Source organism: Apodemus sylvaticus, chromosome 4, assembly GCF_947179515.1.
Source record: "Apodemus sylvaticus chromosome 4, mApoSyl1.1, whole genome shotgun sequence".
NCBI lineage: Eukaryota > Metazoa > Chordata > Mammalia > Rodentia > Muridae > Apodemus > Apodemus sylvaticus.
In genome coordinates, this window is record NC_067475.1 from 3,763,220 (window position 1) to 3,777,484 (window position 14,265).

Genomic DNA, 14,265 nt, shown 5'->3' on the forward strand with positions numbered 1-14,265 from the left:
TTTAGAGGATCACGTATGATATTATGTGTGAACAACCAAGTTTTGTTTTCCCCTTTATAGAACTCCAAATCTTATACAAAAAGCAATGGATTTTCTTGTGCTCTTGTAATTGAGATATCTCAGAGAAGTATGACATTGGAGCATTATTTTGAATAAACGATCTTTAAAAGGCCAGGGAATAAAGGCTTTTCTATGCTCTAGGGAAATTTGTGGGCATTAGAACATTGCCACTCAACATCAGCAAGGACTAAATCCTTTCAAAAGATTATCTAACAAAACACATGAACTGCACTAGTAGTGAATTCATATCAAATATCTCACTCAATATTAATTCAAAAATAAATATAAAATTATCCATAAGTCAATTGGCATTTTTAACCACTGCTTCCCACTTACACTGATGCTGTGTGGAACTTTCTGTAATTTTGTTTTTGTCCTAGTTATATCATCTCTTAAAGTATCACAAACATTGTATTTTGTAACCACAATACTATACCTAGCCAGTGGGTTTTTTTGTTGTTGTTTTGTTTTTTGTTTGTTTGCTTAGAGGATTTGTAAAACAACCCAGCATGCTCTGAGCACTATGGCAAACCTCAGAATGTACAGCCTACATCCAGCACCAATGGGGATGAATCTGCCGCAGTCCATGTGGGAAATCCACAGGAGTAGTCCTGTGGTCACAAAAAGTGCTGTGCTGTGAGTGTCCACTGAACAGATACCACATAAGATTGGCTTCAAGGGAAGCCAGCCCAGTGAGGCAGCATGCTCATGGGCAGAGAGTCCTCATGAAATACCAGTTTTAGCAGAACTTTCCTTTGCAGGACAGACAGATGAAGGTGCTGGTTTGGAAAAAAAGAAAAGGAAATGAAAGGAAAGAAAAGAAAAAGCCCTCTCATTTTAAAAGAGAAATAATCAAGACTTTGTGGTAGCTAATAGATGAGAGAGTGAGGCAGAATGATGGTGGAGCTTGCTCTGGTATTCAAGAACAGACCCCAGGAGGAGAGGTATCTTCCCTGTCAAGGAGACCACTGGCAAGCCAATCAGGGAGTGAGCTGACAAGGCTTCAGAGCAGGACCTGGATGTCCATGGAGACAGAAGGGCATACATGGAACAATGAGCGATCTCCTAAAGACACAATACAGTCACTACTGCTCTTTGAGGATCTATTGTTTGTGCGGTATGCATGGTGCTTATGTGATCTTGGCTAACACACATGCATACGTGGTACCCATGTGTTCTTGGCTGTGTGGAGATGGCTCCCCTTCTTACTAATTTCCAAACAAAAATTTGGATGCAAGGAACTGTTGAGGAGCTTCTCTCATGCCACCACATGGCCACTGACAAGTCAGGAATGGGGAAGTGATGCAAGAGGAGATGAAACACACCCATACCTATGTCCACACCATGCCCATCCCCACAACTGTGCCTGTGCTGTGTCCACGCCCACAACCATGCCAGTGTTCACACCTTTGCTGGAAACCAGTGTCTCCATCTGAAGCTCAGAACAGTCCAGATTGCTCATTTCTGCCATGCAGTACAAACATTACACTTTAATCTACCTTAGTACTGGACTTTCATTTCATACTCTTGTATTTAATTAGTCTAATGCCGACTTGAGCATTACTGTGTATATTGACTTCATGTTTTATTTCATTATTTTAGTGTTTATCTGGAGTAGACCTAATTCATACTTCCTTAAAACCCTTTTTAATTCTATGTTTACCTCTGTCTCTTCCTAAAGCATTGATATCCTGACTTCATAAAAAAATAAAACAAAGCATTTAAATGTATTTGCATGGCTGTTTTTGTGGGGGAGGGCATCAAGATTTCTAAAAATTTCAGTGCCCTCCCGGGTTATTTTTTCAACTTAACAGTGCATTACAGAGAGTGAGAACCCCCTGACTCACAGACATTAAGCTGTGTTCCTCTCCAGGTCCTAATTATGAGCTTTGAGAATTCCACATGCCAGAGTCTCAGAATATTATGAATTAAAGATACTACTACCTAATATTTCTTCAAAGAGGAAGATTAGTTTAAAGCTTCTATGCAAAGCATTATACAATAAAGCTGGAAATGGAGGATATTGTATTGCATTTTTCTTCTCAGTTTGTTTTTTGTTGTTTAGAGAGAAGGGACTCCAGGAGACAATTCATCTATGCAGTCAAAATGATGGCCATCACCTCTCCTTTTGTTTTATCCTCATTTAATTTCACCCTCATAATAATTTTACTAAAAATACCACAGATATCGAATGTTCGCCCGCTACCCAATTGCCTTTTGTGACTTTCATGAGTCACTCCTAATGCCATGTTTGTCTGTTAAATGCTCGCTTCTCCTCTGTGTCTCAGGCACCCATTGGGTGGCCGAGTCCCAATTAGCTCTTCTCAGAGGCATCTGTCAGGGCCCTTCCCTGTCCTCTACTGGTTCTGTTTGACAGTTTGTATGAACCAGCAGGCTGACTAGGGACAGCAGCAGCTTGAAGCCTTTTACAGCTTAGACTGTCTCTCAGAGCTGACTCCTCTCTTTTCCCAAGGCTAAAAGAAATCTAAGGTCCCAGCATTACTTGCTCATTACACCTTCGGATCTATTTCTCATTTTCCTTCCATCCTATGGCAAAATTTTCAGATGCATGAAAGACTATAGTGGAAATGTATTAGATACTTTCCTGGAGGTTTGGGCATTATGTGTGTAAATATTCCCATTTTCTCAGCTTTTTCTATGCGGCAATAATAATGTTTGATTATTCCTTTCTCCAGTGCCATATGCTACTTGTACAATATGTTGAAGCTCAAGTCACATCTTGCAATGTTTTCAACCAGGCACAGATTTCTTGAAGAATATGGGAGGCCTTAAATTCTCTTATGCCTGGGCTTCCTTTTCAGAATAAGAAGTGGCTTGTGGGCTGGAGAGAAGGCTCAGCACTTAAGAGCAAGACTGCTCTTCCAGAGGTCCTGAGCTCAATTCCCAGCAACCACATGGTGGCTCACAACTATCTGTAATGAGATCCAGTGTCCTTTTCTGGTGTGTCTGAAGAGAACACTAGTGTACTGGAATATGTAAAATAAATCTTAAAAGAAAAAAAAAAGGAAAGAGTGATTTGTTCCTTAGTATATTTGTATGTTGGGTCTCTCTTCTCCACCAGTCATCCTTCCTGCTAGCTGTCAGATGAAGAACATCCCATGGCCAGCACATCCCATGGTGGACATGGCCTGCAGCATAGCACCTTTACTACAATCTCTTGCTTTGAACTACAAATAAAGTTGAACATACAATAGTTTCAAGACTAGCATTTAAACAGACTCCAGTGTTCTAATTTGGGGACTAGCGACCATGAGATCACTAAGGGAACCCCACAGCCAGCTCAGTTTTCTGTAAAATGCCCAACGCAGGAACTGAAATCACCTTCACACTTATCGACTAGGACTACACCAAACTGAAGCTGTAATTCTTGGCTGGGCTGACTACTATGGATTTAAAAACATGTTCTACATGTCTGTGGTCAGTTCAACTTCAAGAACTCTCATGGAATGCTAGGAACAGTGTTGTGTGTTATAATCCTAGTATGGAGAGGTCAAGGGCTCCTTAGCTTGTGAGATCTCAGGAAGACTGAAAGCTCAGGAAGATCAGTACCCAGGGTTGTCCTATAGACTCCACATGTGTGCACATACTCTTCCAGCCAATGTCTGGGCATGGGATGCAGATTTGGACCTCAGTTGGTGATGCTATTTTGGTGAGATTCTGGAAACTTGAGGTACAATGCCTACATTAGTCAGGGTTTTCTAGAGTCACAGAATTTATGGAATGAATCTATATATAAAGGGAATTTATTGGAATGACTTATAGACTGCAATCAACTAACCCAACAATGGCCAGCTGTGAATAAAGCCCTAGAATCTAGCAGTTTCTTAGTCCCAGGAGGCTAGGTGTTTCAGCTGGCCTTCTGTATAAGTTGGAATCCTGAGGAAGTAGATTCCAGTAGATGTGCTGGCAGCTGAGTGCCAGCAGGCAAAGAAGAAGACTTCCTTCTTCCACTGTCCTTATGTATTCAGTTCCTCCAGCAGAAGATATGGCCCAGATTAATAGTGTGCCTCAAGATCTGGATCAAAAGCTTGTGTCTTCCAACCTCAAGATCAAGGTCACAGATGTGACTCCACTTATGGTTTTGTAGTTCATTCCAGATAAAGTCAAGTTGGCAATTGAAACTAGCCATCATAGCACCACACCTGGGGAACTGGGTTCCTGCAAGCAAGCTCTTCAAGGATGTATTTCATTCCAGCTCCTCCCCTGACCCTTATGTCCCCTCTGTCCACCTTGAGTTGTGGAGCTTCTGCCAAGGCTCCAGCCTCTGTGATGTTCTGCATCACCACAGGGAAGCATCCATGCCTAAACGGTCAAATGACAGAAACTCTGAGCTCAAGGTTTGAACTCAGAAATTCTTCTTTGTAAGATGTTTTTGTCATTTTGGCTACAGATCCAGAAGGCTTGAGCACTATCTGAGGTCTCTCTTTGTCTTCTCTTTTATCTTCTTTTACCTTTCTCTAAGTTTTACCTATGAAGATGTTACATCTAATCCCAGAAGATCTTAAAAAAAAACAGTTATAAATGATTCAAGCATCTGTTATCAACAGTGTCTGGCTAATATCAGTTGTAAACAATATGATATCAGGAAAACCTTTAATTTAACATAACAAGATTCAGCCTCAGTGAGGATACATTACCCTCAATGCATTTGTCTAAGTTCTATGATCAAGAAATCCACAAGGTAGAGAAGAACATAAATTATTTATAATGCCAGAAGAAAGAGTACAAATGAGATGACATTTGAGATTAGAGTTCAAATCCTAGTAATATTTCTTGAAACCTAAAAGGATGAGGATGAAGCAAGTTGCTAGGTGTCATTCCCAATCAGACATAGACAAAGATATTTAACATAAAATGTGTTCAAGGTATCTCCTGACTCCTTAGCTATCAGTCCAGTTGTAACTGAGCCATTGTGTGGACAACACTTCTGGGCCTCAACTAGCATCATTTCTCTTGCTTTCAAAATTTAATTGCCTTGACAGATAAGTATACTTCTGTTTTATTGAACTTCCATTCAGTCTTGGATAATGAAAACCACGCAGCACAGCAGATAAGACATTATCTTTGAAAATGTCAAAGTTCCTCATGCCATGGGCTGCACTGACAGGAACTGTAACAGCGGGCTGCTGAGTTCCTTGTGCTTATGGAACAGAAACTCCACTGGCAACTTCCAGTATACTCAGACACTGAACAGCAGGCTCTGTTAACAATGCAGGGTGGGGGAACAGCAGAAGGAAACTTAGTTCTGGAGATAAGATATGATGAGTAAGATACAGCAAAGTGCAGAGTCAAAGAGGCAGTGCCCAAAGCAGCTGCCACAAGGAACAGAAGACACCATTTGGGGAAAAAAAGGGCACTGTGAATCTCTAATAGGGAAAAACTGGCTGTGGATAACAAGCTACAAGGGAGACCATGTGGTTGGATACTGAGTGTCAAGTTCATAAGCCTCACAGTCCACTAAGAATGACATAGAAATGGGACAATCCTGACCATAGCCTCAACGTTTCTGGCTGAGTTTTGCCTTCCCTGTCTGAGTTTTATGCATGGCTAATGTCTACTTAATTGTTTTTTTTTTTTTTGAGGACACTAAAACAGACATCCTTAAATGTTTGTTTGATCTTCAAGCCAGTTTGATCCTCGTACCTGATTACTGAGCTCATGCCCCTCCTCGGAATTGTTGATTGACTCCTTGTCAGTTTGTCAAAATTGTCAATTATATAAATCCTGCATTTGTTTGTTTTTTTTTTAAACCAGGAGTATGTAGAAACAACACTCCTTCACTGAGAGGAAGGACTGTCGGTAACTCTGCATACACACTTCACAAGTATGTCTGCAAAACATGGGAGCTACACTTCCCCAGCCAATACTGACATCATAAATGTAGCAATTACATGTGCGTCTCTGAAAATTGAGAAACAACAGGCTGCCTTCCCCAGGTGAATGGCAGGGCACTAAGTCGGGGGAAGAGAAAACTGCACAGATGGAAATGGAACTCGTTGGAATGTTTCCAGGCATTAAATAGCATTTTCTAACATTAAAACGATATTTCCTACTCCAGGCCAACAATATGGGGGAGAGACAAGATGAAAAATATGAAGCTATAGTCAGTATTTTATTAGGCCAGACCCCGAGAAGAAAGAATGTACCTGGTGGAATTATTCTCTACCTATGTGCATCTCAATCCGACTGTTCAGCTTTATTTATAGGTAACAAAGAGCAGCATTTATGCTGCCTTCAAGAACACAAAGCAAAGAAATTATAAACAGAAAGAGAAAATACATATCATTGCTCAGATAAAATGCCACATACATTTAGTTTCATTGGTGTAGGAGAAATCACAATTGTTCAACTTTGGACTTGGATATTACGGCTCTCTAGATCTCATTTTAAATGAAATTTTAAATATCACATATTAGGGCATTTTTATGAAGTGTGTACTACACATTAATTGTAACCTTCAGAATAATCACATGAAATTAGCAATTAGTCTCTACAGCTCTCCAACACAGGCACTCTAAGAAAGGAGGATGGCAGATGTGCCTGTGAATGGAGGTGAATGGAGGTCTCTCTCCAAAAGACAGCTTCTCTCATTGTACATGGGGCCACTCCCTGACCAGATCAACCAGTCTTCAGACTAGTTGAGCCCTTTGAGTCTATTGGAACTCCAACATGCTATTTTGATGGCTTCCTATATCTTTTTCAAACACTAATCACAATCAGCTTCTAGGCGTTAACCACGCTGGTTAAAAGTCTTTCTCTGAGGATCGCACATCCTTCCTGTGCAACGATAGTCTCTTCCCCATATCATTGCTCTTTCTTTGTTCAATAGAAGTGGTTTTGCTCCATAAGTGTCCACTGTGGCTAACTCATGACTCCTACCCTAAGGTGCTGCATGCCTAAGCCATTGAGAATGGTGGGCACGATGGTTTTGAGAGGGTGGGACAGCACAGTCGTGAAAATCTCCGTGTAGGTCCTAATGGAGAACTGAAAAAACTTCATAGCATGAGGGGTCTCAACACGGTAGTAGAATTCATATATCTCATTTATTTAAACAGAAACTAACACACCAAGGAGACCTAATCTTAAATCCTTTATCTGAGACTCCTTATTGCTTAATGAATTACTCATAGAACAGTGTTGTGTTCTGACTTACGAATCTGACATGTAATTTCAACACAGAAATGACAAACCATCAGAGTGACTTCTGAGAATACAAGGTTAAGTATGTTTTTATTGGATATTTTCTTCATTTACATTTCAAATGTTATCCCCTTTCCCATTTCCCCCCCTCCTCCTCGAATCCCTCTATCTCCTCTCCCCTCCCTCAACTTCTATGAGGGTATTCTAGCACCCACCCATCGACATCCCTTCCTGCCCTCGATTCTGCTACACTGGGCCAGCTATCGAGGCTTCATAGGAATAAGGACCCCTCTTCCCACTGATGCCCAACAAGGCCATCCTCTGCTAAATATGCAGCTGGAGCCATGGGTGCTTCCATGTGTACTCTTTGGTTGGTGGCTTAGTCCCTGGGAGCTCTGAGGGAAAGACCATCCAGAGACTACCTGTACTGGTTAGTTTTGTGTGTCAACTTGACACAGGCTGGATTTATCACAGAGAAAGGAGCTTCAGTTGGGGAAGTGCCTCCATGAGATTCAGTTGTGGGGCATTTTCTCAATTAGTGATCAAGAGGGGAGGGCCCCTTGTGGGTGGTTCCACCTTTGGGCTGGTGCTCTTGGGTTCTATAAGAGAGCAGGCTGAGCAAGCCAGGGGAAGCAAGCCAGTAAGAAACATCCTTCCATGGCCTCTGCATCAGCTCCTGCTTCCTGACCTGCTTGAGTTCCAGTCCTGACTTCCTTTAGTGATGAACTGCAACATGGAAGTGTATGCTCAATAAACCCTTCCCTCCCCAACTTGCTTCTTGGTCATGATTGTGCAGGAATAGAAACCCTGACTAAAACACTACCCCACCTAGTAATCCATCCCATTTACAGTTACAAAACTCAGACACTATTATTGATGCCCACAAGTACTTGCTGACTGGAGCAGGATATAGTTGTTACCTGGGAGGCTTTGCTAGTGCATGACAAATACAGAGGGGGACACTCTCAGCCAGCCATTGAACTGAGCACAGGGTCCTTAATGAAGGAGCTAGAGAAAGGACCTAAGGAGCTGAAGGGGTTTGTAGCACCATAGGAGGAAAAACAATGTGAGCCACCCAATACTCCCAGAGCTCCCAGGGACAAAACATCAACCAAATAGTACACATAGTGTTACCCATAGCATATGATACCCATATGATGCATAGGCAGTAGAGGATGGCCTTGATGGACATCAAAGGGAGGAGAGGCCCCTGGTCCTGGAAAGGCTTGATGCAGCAGTGTAGGGAATACCAGGGCAGGGAAGTGGGGAGGGGTTGATTGGGAAACAGTGGGAGAGGAGATGACTTATGGGACTTTTGGGGGTGGGGACCAGGAAAGGGGAAATCATCTGAAATGTAAATAAAGAATATATCTAACTTTTAAAAAAAGAACATAGAAGAAGCAGAAAAAAGGCTGCTATGAACATAGTGGGGTATGTGTTATATGTTGTATATTGTTATATGTTGGTGAATCTTTTGGGTATATGCCCAGGAGTGGTATCTCTGGGTCCTTAGGTAATACTATGTCCAATTTTCTGAGGAACCACCAGACCAATATCCAGAGTGGTTGTACCATATTACAATCCCACCAACAATGGAGGAGTGTTCCTCTTTCTCCAGATCCTTATCAGCATCTGCTCACACCTGTGTTTTTATCTTAGCCCTTCTGACTGGTGTGAGGTGGTATCTCAGGGTTGTTTTGATTTGTATTTCCCTGATGACTAAGGATGTTGAACGTTTCTTTAGGTGTTTCTTGGCCATTCAATATTCCTCAGTTGAAAATTCTTTTTTTTTTAGCTCTGTATCTCAGTTTTTAACATGGTGATTTGATTCTCTGGAGTCTAACTTCTTGAGTTCTTTGTATATATTGGATATTAGCCCTCTGTGGGATGTAGGATTGGTAAAGATCTTTTCCTAATCTGTTTGTTGTCGTTTTGAACACCAGTGGCTTATGCTCTAAGATCAAGAATTGACAAATGGGACCTCATAAAATCGCAAAATTTCTGTAAGACAAAGGACACTTTAATAATGTTATGTATTTTTAAGAATGTGCACAGAACAAGGGGCCATTAAAGACTCAGTGAAGCAGTATTCAGCAAAACCAGAACGGGGAAGTTGGAAGGGGTGGGTGGGAGGACAGGGGGAGAGAAGAGGGCTTACGGGACTTTCGGGGAGTGAGGGGGCTAGAAAAGGGGAAATCATTTGAAATGTAAATAAAAAATATATCGAATAAAAAAAAAAGTGTGCACAGAAGTTATCCCAGAAAGAGCATCACTACAGCTGCAGGAGTTTCACTAGCCACTAGAGGGCAGTGGCACTCACAGTGTTCTTTCCCTGGACGGACCTTTTGCCAGATTTTTTCAATAGAAGGGAAAAAAAGTCTGGGCCAATTTTCTGTTTTCTCCATATTTTAAGCATTCAGCTCCTTACCTGGAGGGCTTATATTGTTTAATATAAGCTCTTCTTGGGCACTTTATAAAGTGTCAGCTAGGGCAAGGGTCATGCTAAGACAGCAGAGGCAACCACAAGGGAGAAAATGGACAGGCTCCTTATGGGTGTGGACGTGAATGCTGTGATGCGTGGATCCACACAGTGTCAGGGTTTGTGGTACTTTTCTCAGGGCTTCTCTTCACTTCCCTGCTAGAGCACAGCTATGTGAAATTTCCTTAACCCTTGAAGGTTTGTTTGCTGTGTCTACAACTTTTCTGGCCCAAAGAATGCTTGCATACTTTATCAATTCTGTGAAACTCTTTCTAGGAAAAAAAATTACTGAAATGGTGGAAGGAATCCAGCATAGAACTTGAAAGATCTTCAGTATAAATATTCATTTGTCAAAAGTTAATTCTAAATTCTTTTGGCTTGATCAATTGGACCAAGGATTTGGCCTGAGGCCTTTATTTAATGCTACTTAAAAATATTTAATCACTTAATGATTTAAGCTAATATATGCTCAGTTCAAACTGTCAGATGTTGAATGTCTTTCACTCTTTTTTTCCTTAATGTCCAGAACCAAACAAAAATTTTAAAAAAGGTATCAGATAAGCAAACAAAAAATAGTAACACAAAGCAAAAATTAACAAATTATAACTCGCAAATATTGTTTTTAAAGCCACCATGTAACTTGCTATCCAAAGCTAAGTACGTTTTTATTTTTAGTTCTATATGCTTTCTTGTCTGTATAAGCACCATATGCATGCAGACCCCTTCAGAGGCCAGAAGGGGGATTCTCTGGAGCTTGAGTCAAACGTAGTGTTAAGAAGCCCTGTAAGTTTAGAGAATCAGACAGAAGTTTTCTGCAAGAGTGGCAACTGCTCTGAACCACAGCATCATGTTTCCCCATCGCTATTAAAAGGAACAAGAGCAGAGACCTATGCTGGGTGGAGGACTGGGGGCTTTCTATGAACATTCTCAGCTGATCGCTAATTCTCTTAGGTTAATCCCTCATCTGAGGATGAGTTAAGGAAAGATAGTGGCACAAATCAAACTCAAGCATATCTGGTTGTGGCATATTAAATGTTACAGTACTTGCTTACCTGCTTTCTCTGTACAGTGCTGTTTGGATTGCCCCATTGTGGCCAATTTAATAAATGCATAAGGCAGGGTTAGTGCACCACACATATTTAAAGTGTTCTAAGCATTAGATTTGTATGGGCTCATGAAGCTCCTGTAGTATTAAATGTTGTGGAAAGAAATGTTTTGACTGTGAGCACAGGGATGTAGGGAGCACCTGCCTCCACAGTTCCCATCTGGACCCGTTCCTCAAAATAGTCAGAAAAGGTTCAAAGACAGACTATTTTAAAAAGTTGAAAACTTTAAATCTGTGGGCAGACTGGTTCTCTCTCTCTCTCTCTCTCTCTCTCTCTCTCTCTCTCTCTCTCTCGGTCTTTGAGTGTGTGTATGTGTGTGTGTCTGTTTCTGTCTCTCTATCTCTCTCCATTATATGTATATTTGTATGTCTCTGTCTCTGTGTGTATGCATGTGTATGTTTGTGTATGTGCATGTGTGTGTATGCATGTATATGTGTGCATGTGTGTGTATGCACTGCATATGTGCGCACATGTGCAGTGAGTGTGTGAATGTATGTGCATGTGCATGCATGTGTGTGGTGTATGTGCATGTGTGCACATTTCTGGTATTTCCATTTCGCTGTCACCATCTGTGCCCCTGCTTCTCAATCTCTGTGCCACTGTAACCTGGAGTCACTCTTCCTTACGGGATGGACATTGTTTAATTTTTGGCCATTAACTGGCGTAAAATAAATCACAATTGTTTTTTGTTTTTAGTGCTTCTTGCTTTAAAAATGATCTTTCTGATATGAGGATCCCAACACATATACAGAAAAGGACTGCCTTGTCTGGGTTTAGTCAGAGAAGATGCACCTAACCCTCAAGAGACTGGAGACCCCAGGAAGTTTAGGGGCTTGGTGGGGTCGGGGGTGGAAGGTGGGGACATCCTCATGGAGAAAAGGGGACAGGGAGGAGGTATGGGATGTGGAACAGTCAGAGGGTGGACCAGGAAGGGAATAAAATCTGGAGTTTAAATAAATAAATAAATAAATAAGATTTTTCTTTCATATTTCTGAATCAATAGAATTGATTTCTGTTGATTCCAAGACAAGACTTATAGCTTCTCCATAATGAAGTATCTTTTATAATTACTATAACTCTTTTATTTGTAAACTGTGTTTTATTTGCACACAAAACACAGAAATCTCAAGATAATGGCTCATGGTCAGTACCAGAAATAAGACTTTATCTTTCTGCCTGTACCATTCTGAACAATGTTTTAGGAGATGTTGTAATCTTATTTCAGCAAAGATCAACTGTCAATCACGATGGGTACTTCAGTTTTGAGTGATTTCAATGATCTCTGAATAAGCAGGCACAACCAAACATGAACCTCCCCCACATTTGCTTGCACCAACATCTGCTCTTAAACACATGGATACATATTCATTAGTACATATTCAGTAGACTCTGAATCCTTTGCCCACAGTTTAAACATGCTCAGTATCCAACATTCATTTGCTGAGCATTAATTTTAAATTTATTTAATTTGACAAATTAAACAAAAGATTTGGCCTCAGGAACTTTATGAATGCTACTTAAAATATCCAATCACTTATATATTTAATCTAGGCTACACTTTCCTGTATTTTCCTGCATTCAAACTATTCAACAAAGTTATGAACATGTTTGACTACTTTCTAACAAGGAAACAAGATACTTTGCTGACACAACACATTGCTGCATTCATTTTTCGTAGGTTTCCAGCAAACAGCTTAATTCTTGTAAAGCCCCAGGAGTCTCTCTTCAAATGAGAAGCTGTACTTTCATTGTGCTATGAAAGGCTATTATTGTAAATTCTCTTTAAATATATAAATCTCTTTGACCTTGAATTCATCACAGGGATGTTCTCTCCCATGATTGTGAACTACTGAATGCTTGGAGGAGTCACATTCTTTCTGCAGGTATGACTACATACCTCCATGACAAAGGTTATGTTACACAACCACTCAGTGACTGGTCATTGGCTGAGTTGGTGACTCTATAGGTGATCACTTACAAAAAGAACAGGCATTCCTTCACTTGATGCATCTTACATTAAGCAAGGACATGCCAGAGAGGCCCATAAACAGATGCCATGTGATAGATAGAATAGGAGGTCTGTTCTCCAGCTCACTTCCTGACTTGCATAGTACCCAGGACAGAAAAGAGCATCACTCAGACACCTGATGGAACAGCCCTACTGGCGATTCAGGGCTCACAGTTGAATATGTATTGCATATTCACCTGAAGTTCCTCCCATTGTATACTAGCATTAAGAAGCCATTTCCTTAGATCTTAGTCTAGTAATTATATAGAATATTTTATATATAAAGAAAACTGGCAAAATTGTCAAACAACCCATACACAAATAAGGAATTATTCCATTGCCAGATTTAACCATATTTGAATAAATGATTCTACACTTTATTTCATTATATTAATCAGCTTCTTGGCTTTTAAATTTCCATTAACTGGATCAGTTAATTTAAATATCTTTTTCATCATTTTAAGAAACGTTTTGTAGAGTAAAAGCTTGACGCGATGACCCTGTAAACCATCCTGCCTACAGAATGTTTGCAGTGGCCTTTTGAACACACATTCAGGCTGCCCCATACCTGATGGGCAACATGCTGCTATCAACTTGTGATGACAGCATTCCTGCATCCACTTCAGACAGTATTAGTAAATTGATCTTCAGTTTTCACTAGTTTATTTCACTTTATTTAGTGTGTGTGTCTGTGTGTGTGTGTGTGTTTGTATGTATATGTGCTAGTGCACATATGCATACCACAGGATGAGTAGAAGTCTGAGGACAACACTCCGGGTCTGGTTCTCTCCTTCCACCACATGGGCTGTGTGAATCGTGCTTCAGGCTTGAGAGCCCGGAGCCTTTGCCCGCTGAGCTTTGTCTAAGGCCATATGTTCCTTTTTAGCTCACAAAGTATTTTCTCTGTGGCCAAAAGTTCAATAATAAGGTCATAGAATAAAATTTCTTTCTTTCAACTATTCTCTTGAGACCAGAACACAAAAGCCAGAGAGGAAGAGGAAAGAGAGAGGAATGGTGAGGAGGGGAAGAGAGAAAGGAAGGGAGCTGGGAGTGCAGCTGTTCTCCATGGTTGGTTTTGGTCATCACAGGGAGCAGGAACTCCCTCCCTAGCTTCACTGTCTCTTCCAGTAAGACAGAACCATGAGGCTTACATACATACATACATGCATACATACATACATACATGCATACATGCAACCTCTCTAAAGGCGGTTGGTTTTTATCCATTCTAGCATCCTCCTTTCTTCTGACTACACTCTGACTTACATTCAGATGATCATTTTATAAAGAAATTTCTTTCACAATGAGAGGCGAAGGCCACCTTTAAACAGAATAACACTAGAGAATGAAACTTTTTACCTTTTTCATATCTTGCATCTCAAACCGCCTTGGCCATGGGAGATGAGGCGTCAGGAGGCCCCCCTGGCAACCCCCCACAGTAACTAGGGACA

At 40.9% G+C, this 14,265-nt stretch overlaps 1 protein-coding gene across 1 annotated transcript in view; it reads right to left on the reverse strand.

The window, feature by feature from the left end:
* Positions 1–14,265, reverse strand: part of Negr1 (neuronal growth regulator 1) — a 779,863-nt gene that overhangs the window by 680,555 nt on the left and 85,043 nt on the right. The window lies entirely within an intron of this gene.